Source organism: Prionailurus viverrinus, chromosome E3 (assembly GCF_022837055.1).
Source record: "Prionailurus viverrinus isolate Anna chromosome E3, UM_Priviv_1.0, whole genome shotgun sequence".
NCBI lineage: Eukaryota > Metazoa > Chordata > Mammalia > Carnivora > Felidae > Prionailurus > Prionailurus viverrinus.
In genome coordinates, this window is record NC_062576.1 from 24315697 (window position 1) to 24329734 (window position 14038).

A 14038-nucleotide genomic window follows, 5' to 3' on the forward strand; every position below is an offset into this window, starting at 1 on the left:
TGTTGTGGTTTAAGACCGAGTTCTTGCAGGCAAGAACATTGTTATTACTGAAGCTGCAACCATGTTAATGTTTCCAGCGGCCAGAGCAAAGGTCATTTCCCTACCACTTGATTGAATTATTTGATGCTCTTCAAAAGTCTCTCTGGCCTTTCTGCTCCTTTCTTAAGATTTCTTCTCTTTCTCTTAAAATGTCATTCTAATCTGGAAAAGATGCCCAGGATTTAGAGAATTTCTTTTCCTCTTTCACATTATGTTCACTCTACCTGGATATGATTGGATCTATTGACCAGTCAGGCTTTTATGCTTTCAGAATGTCAATTCCAACCTTTACATTTTTTAATGAATCTCTGGTAGAAAAATAATTCCTAAGCCTTGCTTATAGTTTTGTTCACTTAATACATATTTATTGCACACTTACTGTTTGAGGTGCTTGCCCTATAGAGTAAATCAACACCGATCCTTACCATCAACAAAATGTATATATATTATAGTGGAGGCAAAAAAACATCTTTAATGTTACTTTATAATAACAGCAATTGCACCTCTTACTTATGGAAAAATTTTTGCACCTCATATGCTCTCATAATGTTCTGCTTTCAAAAGAAGTACCCACCTGCGGGTTATAACATTCTAAAATATTGCTGTTTGGTATCTTTTTCTTCATTTTCTTGTCTTAGCTTACACCTGCTAAACAATAATATTGTTTTGTGCCAGTACAGATACTTTTGAATTAGGGATGGCAAAATTTGAGTCCCTCAAATTTTGAGTCCCTCTTTGCTACCTCTAGAAAGGGAACTTCTCCTTTCTAGGGTCAGCCTGATGAGACCCTTGTAAGAATAATGATGGCATCTCACGTATTGCAGGCTTATATGTGCCTGGTCCTGTTTGACACTTTTTTGTCACGCTACAAATTTTCACAATAACCCTGAAGATACTAAGGCTTACCTAGGTTAATTAAATTGCCCAAAGTTCGGGGTGCCTGGGTGGCTCAGCCAATTAAGCACCCAACTCTTGCTTTCAGCTCAGGTCATGATCCCACGGTTCATGAATTCAAGCTCTCATCGGGCTCCGTGCTATCAGCATGGAGCTTGCTTGGAATTCTCTCTCTCTGCACCTCCCCTGCTCACTCTCTTTCTCAAAATAAATAAATAAACTTTAAAAAATTAAAAACAAAATTTCCCAAAGTTCCACAGCTTGGAGCTGGGCTTCTTATCTCAATCTGAACTAAAAATCTCTCCAGGAGAAAATGGAATTTATAATATGAGTTTAGAAGAAAAAACATTTTTAAAGAATAAAGTCATACACTTTCTGTGGAAATGAATTCATAAGGTCTGAATGAAAGGCAATGGCCTATAACAAATGTCAAGAACACTAACACCTTAATACGATCACATTGCCAGTGTGGAATGGTAAGGGTCTAAATCTCTACACTTCTTTGCCAGAGGTTGGGGCTATTGTGTTTGGGTTTTTATTTTTAAGTTTATTTTTTATTTTGAGAGAGAGAGGGAGGGGCAGGGACAGAGGAAGAGATAGAGAATCCCAAGCAGGCTCTCCACTGTCAGCATAGAGCCCAACATGGGCTTGAACTCAAGAACCATGAGATCATGACCTGAGCTGAAACCAAGAGCCAGATGCTTAACCGACTGAGCCCCCAGGCACCGGGGGTTATTGTTAATGTTTCCACCTATAAAGACTAACTAGAGGGGCACCTGGGTGGCTCAGTTGGTTGAGCATCTGACTTCGGCTCACATCATGATCTCACAGTTCATGAGTTTGAGCCCCACTTCGGGCTCAGTGCTGTCAGTGCAGAGCCCACTTCAGATCCTCTGTCCCCTCTCTCTGCTTCTCCCCCCGCTTGCATGCATGCCCCCACCCTCTCTCTTTCTCAAAAATAAATAAACATTAAAAAAAAAAGACTAGGAAAAAGCAGCAGTATAATATTTATTGGAAAAAAACAAGAAACAAAAAACAAACAAACAAACAAAAAAACCCTGAAGTTGATTATCTCCTCTTTTGGACATAATCTTGTCCTCAGGTGGTCCCTTTGCAATGGAACATAACTTTTTTTTTTTTTAATTTAAATTCAAGTTAGTTAACATATAGTGTAGTGTTATTTCAGGATTAGAATCCAGTGATTCATCACTTACATATAAAACCCAGTGCTCATCACAAGTGCCTTAATACCCATCACCCATTTAGCCCATCCCCCCACTTCTCGTACAGCAACCCTCAGGTTGTTCACTATATTTAAGTCTTTTATGTTTTGCATCCTTCTCTGTTTTTATCTTATTTTATTTTTCATTCCCTTCCCCTATGTTCATCTGCTTTGTTTTTTAAATTCCACATATGAATGAAATCGTATGATATTTGTCTTTCTCTGACTGACTTATGTCCCTTAGCATAATACGTTCTAGTTCCACCCATATTGTTGCAAATGGCAACATTATAACTCATATACAGAGGAAAAGAAGCAGGCAATGGGAAAGAAATCAAAATCGTTGATAATTCTGTGGTGGTAAAACACAGGATATATATTATCATGGTCCTGTGAACTTGTGGATAGAGTTTCCTCAACAAAATCTCCCATCACAGCCCCATTTCGGACACATCATTAGGAAACTGATTTAGCTAAAATCATAATCTTTTGGGCCAAATGCTCTTCATTTAGAATGTTACAAGTGCTCATGTTCATGATACTTGGCAAATGGACTTAGCATGGAACATCGTTAAAAAGTGATTATCCCAAATTCTAGCAATCTCAACAAATGTATATGCTTATATGTACACACTTCTTTGCAGCTATAATATTTTATATACATTTAAAAAATTTTTAATGTTTATTTTTGGAGAGAGAGAGATGGAGAGTGAGCAGGGGAAGGGGCAGAGAGAGAGGGAGACACAGAATCGAAGCAGGTTCCAGACTCCGAGCTGTCAGCACAGAGCGTGACGTGGGGCTCAAACCCACAAACCGTGAGATCACAACCTGAGCTGAAGTTGGAGACTTAACCAACTGAGCCACCCAGGCACCCCTATTTTGTATACATTAAAAAAAAAATTTTTTTTTAATCTATATTTATTTTTGAGAGAGAGCATGTGAGCAGGGGAGGAGCAGAGAGGGAGGGAGACACAGAAGCAGAAGCAGAAGCAGGCTCCAGGCTCCGAGCTGTCAGCACAGAGCCTGTCGTGGGGCTTGACCTCACAAGCCGTGAGACCATGACCTGAGCCGAAGTCAGACGCTCAACCGACTGAGCCACCTAGGCGCCCCTATACGTTTTTAATCTTATCTTCCCAGTGATGTGGGAGGGGAAGTCCTATCTTACAGTTTGAGGCTCTGAATACATGGAGTGTCCTAACTACTGTTTCTTGCTCTTCAGGGATCATTATAGAAAGCTATATGCACTTTTCAGAGAAATGGTTGTTTGTGTTTCCTATTCAAGGCACTATGCTTCAGTGGCTTACTAGGTCAAGAATATGTAAAAACATTAATCAAAAAGGGGCGCCTCGGTGGCTCAGTCAGTTAAACGTCCAACTTTGGCTCAGGTCATGATCTCAAGGTTTATGAGTTCAAGCCCCTCATCGGGCTCTACACTCACAGTGCAGGGCCTGCTTGGGATTCTGTCTCTCTCCCTCTCTCTCTGCCCCTCCCCTCGCTCAGAATAAATAAATAAAACTTTAGAAAAAGACGTTAATCAAGGAATTTACAATAAGTATTTCAGAATCAACAGCATGCTTATTGAATTGACAGCTTGAAAGAACAAAATCCACCAGCACCAAGTATAATACATAAGACTAGCTCATTTCTAGTCTAGGTAACCTAATATTTAATACTGAATAAACCCACCAATTTTGTCCTAATGTGAAACAGAATTCATTAAACAAGCAGAAGAGAGTCCTTGCCTGGAAATTTCCAGGCTGTTGCTGTAGTAAATCACTACAGAAAGCACTTGTTTTCCAAAAACAGCTTTAAAACTGATTTTAATGATTAGCTACGTAAAATTAAACACTAAGAATATTTTCATTGTTTAAAAGACAAAGCCTTAAGGTTACTTTTTATTCACTCTGAAGCAATTCATTTTCCGATCTGCTCCTTTGCTGGAGTTTAAGACAGTATTGTTTACTATGTCATTGAGAGAAAAACCACTTTCTAAACTTCTATTGTAAGTGTAATTTTTGAAGTATTATGAGGCCTTCAGACAAAAGAGAAGCAAAGGGAAAGCTGCACTTACAGTATTTAAAAACATACTTGGTTAGGGGCACCTGGGTGGCTCAGTCATTTAGGCATCGGACTGCAGCTCAGGTCATGATCTTGTGGTCCTGAGTTCAAGCCCTGCGTCTGGTTCTGTGCTGTCAGCAACCTGGAGCCTGCTTCAGGTTCTGTGTCTCCCTCTCTGTCTCTGCCCCTTCCCCACTTGCACTCTGTCTCTCTCTCTCTCTCTCTCAAAAACAAATAAACATAAATTTAAAACAATTTTTCAACATATGGCTATGTAGCAGAGTGATCTAGAAGACTATTTTTTAAGTAATGGATTTTGTTTTGGTTTCTGGCAGAGTATCCACAGATGACAGTGTAACTCAACAAATAAACTGGCAGATTCGGACTACTGGGGAAATGCATCTTTCCATTCCAGAATGTCTTCTCAAGCAGCAAGAATTGGGCCAGGGCTGTAAGACAGTGCTACCACACGGAGTCAGTGCTGTGCTCCGTGTCCTGTAATAAGCAGCCGAGCGCCCAGCTGGTGTTCCTCTCGCACTCTGGGCTTATCTCAACCTTGGACTTAACTCGTTGTACCACACCTTCTGGTCTGCCTCCTGCACTAATGCCATGTGAGTTCCCAAGGGCAGAAAGCATCATGCCTTACAACTCTGTATCTCAGGTCCCAGCTCAGTGCTAACACCTAGTAGATACTCCACAAATGTTTGCAGACAAAAGAATGCAAAGCATGCTTAACTGTCCAAATAGAAGGAATAGCCGTTGTTTTCTATAATATACTATAATTTCATTGTCACTTTTTTGTGAAAAGTGTGGACTTCGTTGCACTTTTAATAGAAGCTACATGCATAAAATAAGAGAATCAGTTTCTAATATTATCACATGAAGTACCTTATACCCTATAATTAGGAGATATTACACATTGGTTTTTTTGCCCAAGTACCCCATTTATGAATCTCCATTAACAATAAACTGATCATTATACTTACAGGCCACTGAGTAGGTCAATAAGAAGAAAATAGATCTATCAAACTTGATGAAATAACATGCCCCTTAGAACCAACATTTCTCTAACTATATCAAGAAATCACAGACCATCTTTCAAAAATGGCAGGGGCAAGAATAATACCCTTGAACCATACAGTTCTGCATACTGTAACAGTAAAATATTAATCAGGTATTAGAAGACTCCCTTACAAGCATGAAATTTATTTCAAATAGACATTTGCTAAATTCATCCTATGTGAATCTCCAAGCACTGTCTGATCACCTAACCATATCCTGTTCAGTGTGCAGTTGGCCTCTGGACTTCAGTCAGACACTTTCAGATTAGCATTAGCTGCATAAGGCCACCAGATGCCAAATGTTAAGTTATCACACAAAGATAAATGATCTTTAAGTGCCCTAAATAAGTTTATACCTCTGAAAATGCTTACTGGACCATGAGACTAGTTTGCCAGCGTGTCTGATTGTCAATGTATCTATGCCCAAATCGACAAGAATTAGTCTCTAGAGCCTCTGTTTCCAAGGAAGTAAATCTCTAGGTTCTCCACATTGGCTGCCCAATAGAATAAGCTAGTGACCTTTAAAAAATACTGACGGGGGCACCTGGGTGGCTCAGTCAGTTAAGTGTCCCACTTCGGCTCAGGTCACGATCTCATGGATGGTGAGTTCAAGCCCCATTTCGGGCTCTGTGCTAACAGCTCAGAGCCTGCAGCCTGCTTCAGATTCTGTGTCTCCCTCTCTCTCAAAAATAAACATTTTTTAAAATTTAATAAATAAATAAATAAATAAATAAATAAATAAATAAATAATACTGATGCCTGGACCTCACCCCCAGAGATTCCGATTTAACAGGTCTAGGGTATGGCCTGGACATCAGAACTTTTTCAAGCCCGAAGTGATTCTAATGTTCAACAAGGTTGAGGAACATTACTTTAGGGCCTCTATTCTCAAGGAAAATTTAGAGACAGGTTAAATGCATCCCTTCTTCCTGCATTGCTCTTACATCTATCAACAAATGAACTTTGAGTTCTTTCTACCCCAGATTCTGTTTCTCTTCCCTTTCAACCACCATGGTTTTCTTCCACAAAAAAGCTTGAGACTTTTGATGTTAACCTGGATTTCAAGCAACTTCCCCAATGCAGGTGGAAAACATTCACTTAGTAGATGTAGAAGCTGAGATTAAGAGAGAGTTCCTTCAAATTCTATAGAAGAAATGCCATCCAGAACAGTCCACATTCAATTCCTGTGTATACTCAACTCATTTCTCAACACACAATCACCCAGTTGTGAGTCATGCCTCTATAACAAGTGTCACCAAGTGCTGTTGATTCTAATTCCTCAATCCCTTTCATGTCAATCACTTCCTTGCCTTCCATGTTACATTGCTTTAGTCCAGGCCCACACCAGCATTTCTCATATAAAAGCAGTTCATCGGCCTTCAAACTGTTCTTTGCAATTCTGCTAACCTCCCTTCGAACCATTATGTACACTTCAGGGTGATGTTTTCAAAAGCAAATCTGATATTATGACTCCTTGGCTTAATAATAATAATATTCCATTCCTTTTAAGATCAAATCCACACTTCTCAAGCCTTTCTAAACTCTTTGCGGTTCCTCCAGCCGTGTCACATGATCTCACGCCTCTCTGTACTTGCAGACTCCTTTTACATTGTCAAAATTCATCTGAGAGATCGCTTCTTTGCTACCCAGTCTGAATTGCATGCTTAGCTAGGTGTACTCACACAGCATATTTACATCAATCAATAATACCTAACACGTAGCCTTGTGATTTTCACTGTAATTGACGTTGAGCTTATTCAGGGAGGGGGCTTCATCTTTCGTCTTTTTGTGCTTTAGGGCTTATATAGAACCTGATTTATAGTGTTTGGTAAATGTTTCTTGAACGAATACCCTGTCATTTTACATGTCCGTGCTTTGCACGTACCATTACTCTTCCCTCGCTACCTCCAATCTCTGTTTACACTATTAACACCTCCGTTGAAACCCAGCTGAAGCAGCTTTTCCTCTGTGCTACCTTCCTGGACTTGGTTTCCAAGGCAGTGTCGATCATACCCACCTTTTAGTCACCATTATATCTTGTATATACTTCTAACTATAGTAACTACCACTCTGTGCTGAAATTATCCTCATGTCTTCCTGACTAGATTGTAGGCTCCTTAGTGCAGCAACCTGTTTCATTTACTTTTGTATCCAAAGCACTTGGTACACAATAGGCAACAAGTAACAAAGTTACCATTTTTGTCCCTCTCAAATCCTTGTTTTATACAACTGCCAGAATGTTCTCAACAAAATTCAGATTATGTCTGTCCCAGCTTAAAAACTTCCAATGATTTCCTTTATCTATAGCAGTCTTTCTCAAAGGACAGCATCTGTATTCCTGGTAGTACATATGACAATTTTCAGATGTTACACAATTGTTCTTTTTATTCTAATGGTTAAGTGTTTTGTGTTAGCAAAGAATGAAACCCATGAAATGAATTATTTTGTGTCTAACTTGTTTAAGGCATGTAAGATTTTTTTATGTTCATAATTAAAGAAAAATATTTAGCAAATAATAGTACAGAGAGTAATCATACAACAAAAGACAAAAAAGTCATCATATTTGGGAAACCCAGATGTATAAGATAAGAACATCTAAATCTAGGGGCGCCTGGGTGGCACAGTCGGTTAAGCGTCCGACTTCAGCCAGGTCACGATCTCGCGGTCCGGGAGTTCGAGCCCCGCGTCAGGCTCTGGGCTGATGGCTCAGAGCCTGGAACCTGTTTCCGATTCTGTGTCTCCCTCTCTCTCTGCCCCTCCCCCGTTCATGCTCTGTCTCTCTCTGTCCCAAAAATAAATAAACGTTGAAAAAAAAATTAAAAAAAAAAAAGAACATCTAAATCTAGCATACAGATCCTTTAGTCAGCCCCTGATTTCCTTTCCAGCCTCACCTCCCTCCAGCTGCCATCAGCGTGACATACCATATGTTACGGAATACAGGTTTCCATGTCTTTCTCCTTTCCCCCATCCAGCCTATTTTCAACACAGTAGCCAGAGGGATGCTGTTTAGGTCGTTACTCAGATCAAACCTCTCCAGTCAGAATGCTTTTATTTCTAAGAAATATATACTAAACTAGAAGAGATATATAAATTATAAGATGTACGAAGTGCCACTCTCTGCAACTTAACCTTAAAATAGAGAACAAAACACACACATGCACATAGATACAGATAAAGCAGATACGACAAAATGTTAACAACTGTTGAATCTAAGGAGTGGGTGTATGGATTTTCTCTGTATGGTTTTTTTTTAACTTTTTTGTGCGTTTGAAATTTTTCATAATAAAAAGTTGTGAGGGGGCACCTGAGTGGCTGAGTCGGTTGAGTGGCCGACTCTTGATTTCAGCTTAGGTCAGGATCATGGTTCAGGGGACTGAGCCCCATGTTAGGCTCTGTGCTGGCAGCACAAAGCCTTGCTTGGGATTCTCTCTCCCTCTCTCTCTGCCCCTCCCTTGCTCTCTCTCTCTCAAAATAAATAAATAAAATTTTTAAAAAATATACGTGATAAAACAAATATAGGTACAAATAAATAGTGAATCTAGCTGGTGAATATATGAATCTTCCCTATACATCTTTTTCAACTTTTTTTGTATATTTGAAAATTAAAGTGTTCATAATAAAATGGGGGGGGTGTAAGAAAAACTTTAATACTTTTTTTTAATGTTTATTTATTTTTGAGAGAGACAGAGACAGACAGGCAGAGCATGAGTGGGGGAGGGACAGAGAGAGAAGGAGACACAGAATCTGAAGCAGGCTCCAGGCTCCAAGCTGTCAGCACAGAGCCCAATGTGGGGTTTAAACTCATGAACCGTGAGATCATGTCCTGAGCCAAAGTCAGACATTCAACTGACTGAGGCACCCAGACGCCCCTATAAGAAAAACTTTAGGGGCGCCTGGGTGGTGCAGTCGGTTAAGCGTCCGACTTCAGCCAGGTCACGATCTCGCGGTCTGCGAGTTCGAGCCCCGCGTCAGGCTCTGGCCTGATGGCTCAGAGCCTGGAGCCTGTTTCCGATTCTGTGTCTCCCTCTCTCTCGGCCCCTCCCCCGTTCATGCTCTGTCTCTCTCTGTCCCCAAAATAAATAAACGTTGAAAAAAAAAAATTAAAAAAAAAAAAAAAAAGAAAAACTTTAAAAAATAAATCCTATGGATGCCTGGGTGGCTCAGTCAGTTAAGCATCTGACTCTTGGTTTTGGTTCAGGTCATGATCTCACAGTTCGTGACTTTCAGCTCCACCTTGGGCTGTGCACTGACAGTGCAGAGCCTGCTTTGGATTTCTCTCTCCTTCTCTCTCTGACCCTCCTTGGCTTACTCTCTCTCTCTCTCTTAAAAAAATAAGTAAACATTAAAAAAAAATCCTTGGGGGTCCCTGGGTGGCTCTGTCAGTTGAGCATCCAACTCTTGATTTGGGCTCAGGTCACGCATGATCTAGCGGTGATGGGATCGAGCCCCGAATCAGGCTCTGCACTGACAGCACGAAGTCTGCTTGGGATTTTATCTCTATCTCTCTCTGTCTGCCCCTCCCTCACTTGCACACATGCACACATGTGCACACAGTCTCTCTCTCTCAAAATAAATAAATAAACTTTAAAAAATATGTTTTGGGGCTCAGTCGGTTAAGCCTCCAAATTTGGCTCAGGTCATGATCTCACAGTTTGTGAGTTGGAGCCCCACGTTGGGCTCTGTGCTAACAGCTTGAAGCCTGAAGCCTGCTTCAGATTCTGTGTTTCCTTCTCTCATCCCCTCCCTGACTTGTGCACGTGCGGGCGCACGCTCTCTCTCTCCCTCAAATAATAAGTAAACATTAAAAAGATTTTAATAAAAAAATAAAAAATATGTCTCAAAAATAAAGTAAAATAAAATCCTTGGCTATGTAGAGTAGAAAATCCAAAAGAATCAACAACAACAAAAACTTCCTGGAACTAATAGGCAATTATAGCCAGGTTGCAGGATATAAGATTAATATACAAAAGTCAATTGCTTTCCCAAAAGTCAACTGTTTCCTTGATAAACAAGTGGAAATTGGAAATAAAAACATAACACTATTTACATTAGCATCCTAAAAATTAAAGACTTTAGGGGCTCTGAGTCGTTCAGTTAAGTGCATGACTCTTGATTTCAGCTTAGGTTATAATCTCACGGTTCGTGAGATCAAGCCTCACGTCGGGCTCCATACTAGACATGAAGCCTGCTTAAGATTCTCTCCCCCTTGGGGCTCCTGGGTGGCTCAGTCAGTTGGGCGTCCGACTTCAGCTCAGGTCACGATCTTGCGGTCTGTGAGTTCGAGCCCCGCATCAGGCTCTGTGCTGACAGCTCAGAGCCTGGAGCCTGCTTCGGATTCTGTGTCTCCCTCTCTCTCTGCCCCTCCCCTGCTCATACTCTGTCTCTCTCTGTCTCAAAAATAAATAAATAAAAACATTTAAAAAAATAAAAAGATTCTCTCCCTCTCTCCTGCCTCTCCCCTGCTTACACTCACACGCGTGCTCTCTCTCTCTCTCTGAAATAAACAAACAATAAAAAATGAAGAATTTAAGTATAAATATAACAAAATATGTAAAATATCTCTATGAAGAAAACTACAAAAATCTGATGAAAAATAGAAAATTAACTAAAGAAATGGGAAAATATTCCATGTTCATGGATAAGAAGACTCAATATTGTCAAAATGTCAGTTTTTCCTAACTTGATCTATAGGTTTAACTCAATGCCAATCAAAATCCCAGAAGGTTATTTTGTGGTTATCAACAAACCGATTCCAAAATTCCAAAAGGCAATAGCCTTTCCATATAAGTCAGTGGGCCTACATAACCTGACATTAAGACTTCCTATAAAGCTACAACAATCAAGATAGTATGGTATTGGCAAAATAAAAAATAGATCAATGCAATGCAACAGAGAGGCCAGAAATAGATCCACATAAATATAATCAACTGATCTTTGACAAAGGTGCAAAGGTAATACAATACAGAAAAAAGTAGTCTTTTCAACAAATGGCTGGAACAACTGGATATCTACCTGTGTAAAATGAATCTAGACCTTGCACCTTTATAAAAATTAACTCACAACAGATCACAGACCTAAATGTAAAGTGCAGAACTATACAATTCCTAGAAGATAACACAGGAGAAAATCTGGGTGATTTGGGTATAGTGATGACTTTTCAGATACAACATGAAAGGCAAAACCTATGAAAGAAGTAATTGATAAATTGGACTTCATTAAAATTAAAAACTTCTGCTCTGCCAAAGACATTGTCAAGAGAATGAGAAGGGAGGCCACAGACTGAGAGAAAATATTTGCAAAAGGCATATCTGATAAAGGATTGTTATCCATAATATGCAAAGAAATACTAAAACTAGAGGCACCTGGGTGGTTCCGTCGGTTAAGCATGCAACTTCAGCTAGGTCATTATCTCACGGTTCGTGAGTTTGAGCCCCATGTCGGGCTCTGTGCTGACAGCTTGGAGCCTGGAGCCTGCTTCGGATTCTGTGTCTCTTTCTCTCTCTCTCTGCTCCTCCCCTACTTGTGCTCTGTATCTCTCAAAAATAAATAAATGTAAAAAGAAAAAAAAAAAGAAATCCTAAAACTCAGTAATAAGAAAATGAACAGCCTGATTAAAAAATGGGCAAAAGACCTGAACAGACACCTCCCCAAAGACATGCAAATGGCAAATGAGGATATGAAAACATGTTCCACATCATAATTCATTAGGAAACTGCAAATTAAAATGAGATACACACCTGTTAAAATGGCTAAAGTCTAAAACACTGCAATACCAAATGCTGATAAGGATGTGGAGCAACAAGAACTCTTTATTTCTTTTTTTTTAATTTTTTTTTCAATGTTTATTTATTTTGGGGACAGAGAGAGACAGAGCATGAACGGGGGAGGGGCCGAGAGAGAGGGAGACACAGAATCGGAAACAGGCTCCAGGCTCTGAGCCATCAGCCCAGGGCCTGACGTGGGGCTCGAACTCACGGACCGCGAGATCATGACCTGGCTGAAGTCGGACGCTTAACCGACTGCGCCACCCAGGCGCCCCCAGAACTCTTTATTTCTTTGCTGATGGGAATTCAAAATGGTACAGCCTCTTTCAAAAACAGTTTGGCTGTTTCTTACAACACTAAACATACTCTTATCACACAATTCAGCAATTGTGCTCCTTGGTATTTACCCAAAGGAATCGAAAGCTTATATACACACAAAAAGCTGCATATGGGTGTTTATAACAGCTCTATTCATAATTGCCAAAACTTGGAAGCAACCAATATGTCTTTCAGTAAATGAATAGATAAATGAGGTGTACATCCAGACAATGGAATCAGTGCTAAGCCATGAAAAAACATGGAGGAAACCTAAATGCATATTACTAAAACTTAATCTATCTGAAAAGGCTACATACTATATGATTCCAACTATCTGACATTCTGAGAAAGGCAAATCATGGAGACAGTAAAAAGATCAAAGGTTGTTGGGGTTAGGGGAGAGAGTAGGATGAAAAGGTAGAGCACAGAGGATTTTTAGGGCAGCAAATCTATTCTTTATGATACTGTAATGGTGGATACATGTCATTACATGTTCATCCAAACCCACAGAATGTACAACACCAAGAGCAAACCCTAATGTAAATTATGGACTTTGGGTGATAATGATGTATCTATGTAGGTTCGTTGATTATAACCAGTGTAACACTCTGTTGATATAGGGAAGGCTGTACCTAGTGGAGGGCAGAGAATATACAGGAACTCTGTACTTCCTGTTCAATTTTCTTGTGATCCTAAAACTTCTTTAAAAAATAAAGCAAATAAATAAAAAATAAATCAATCCTCCACTGCCTCACCACCACCAGAAATGTCATAGTGAAACCAAAGTCACAAAGCAGGGCTCTAAGGACCTACTAGACCTGACCTCCTCTCACTTACTCTGCTCCAGCCACACCAGCTTCCTTGTGAGATCTAGAAAGCCAGGTATGGTACCTCTCCATTCTTTTGCACTTGCTGTGTTTTCTGCCAGGACCACTCTTGCCCCAGAGAGCTGCCATGGTGCCCTCCCACCTCCCTGCATTTATTCAAATGTCACCTCCTGGGGCCTTGCCCATCACACTGATTAAAAATGCAGCTTTCCCCAACTCTTCTCATTCCCCTTTCATTTTTCACCAAAGAACCTATTGCCAACTAACATAATATGTATTTTATTTAATTTTTTGTCTACCTGCCTCCCACTTAGAACTTAAGTTCTAGGAGGGAAGAGATTTCTGTTGTTTTGTTCCCTGCTGTTTGCTGCCCTATCACAGAACCTAGAAGATGGTAGACTCTCAACGACGTTTGTTGAGTGAATAAATGAATAGCTTATTAAGAGTGCTCTCATGCATCTAGACATTTGCCATGCTCTTTTATCTGCCTGGAATGATGTTCTTTAATGTTCAGGAGGAGAAATCCAACTTAGCATCCAAAACTCAGCTCAGGAACCCCCTTTTCTCTGAGGTGCCCCCTGCCCCAGGCAGACCAAACAAAGTAGGAATTTCTTATCTGTATTACCACAGTGCCCCATTTTATGCTTCTAGTAGAGCCCTTATCACAGTGTTTTACAATCTGTGGGGCTCCTTAGAGGCTCCTTATTCATCTTGTATCTGCAGCACCCTGGTTTGTTTTTTTTTTTGTAGTTTATGAAGGGGGGGCAGGCAAGGGGTGGGGAGGGGAGAGGAGGAGAAGAGAGGAGAGGAATGGAGAGGAGAGAGGAGAGGAGAGGGGAGGGGAGAATCTTAAGC

The 14038-nt window shown here is 40.3% G+C and overlaps 1 protein-coding gene and 1 long non-coding RNA gene across 4 annotated transcripts in view; one reads left to right on the forward strand and one right to left on the reverse strand.

Moving 5' to 3' along the window:
* Positions 1-5198, forward strand: part of LOC125154783 (uncharacterized) — a 29713-nt gene extending 24515 nt beyond the window's left edge. The window contains exon 3 of the long non-coding RNA XR_007147923.1: positions 4549-5198. This is a non-coding gene — a long non-coding RNA (uncharacterized LOC125154783). The remainder of the gene's footprint in view (positions 1-4548) is intronic.
* LOC125154779 (transmembrane protein 180-like) overlaps positions 1-14038 on the reverse strand; it is a 39985-nt gene that overhangs the window by 3338 nt on the left and 22609 nt on the right. The gene's annotated exons all lie outside the window — the stretch shown is intronic.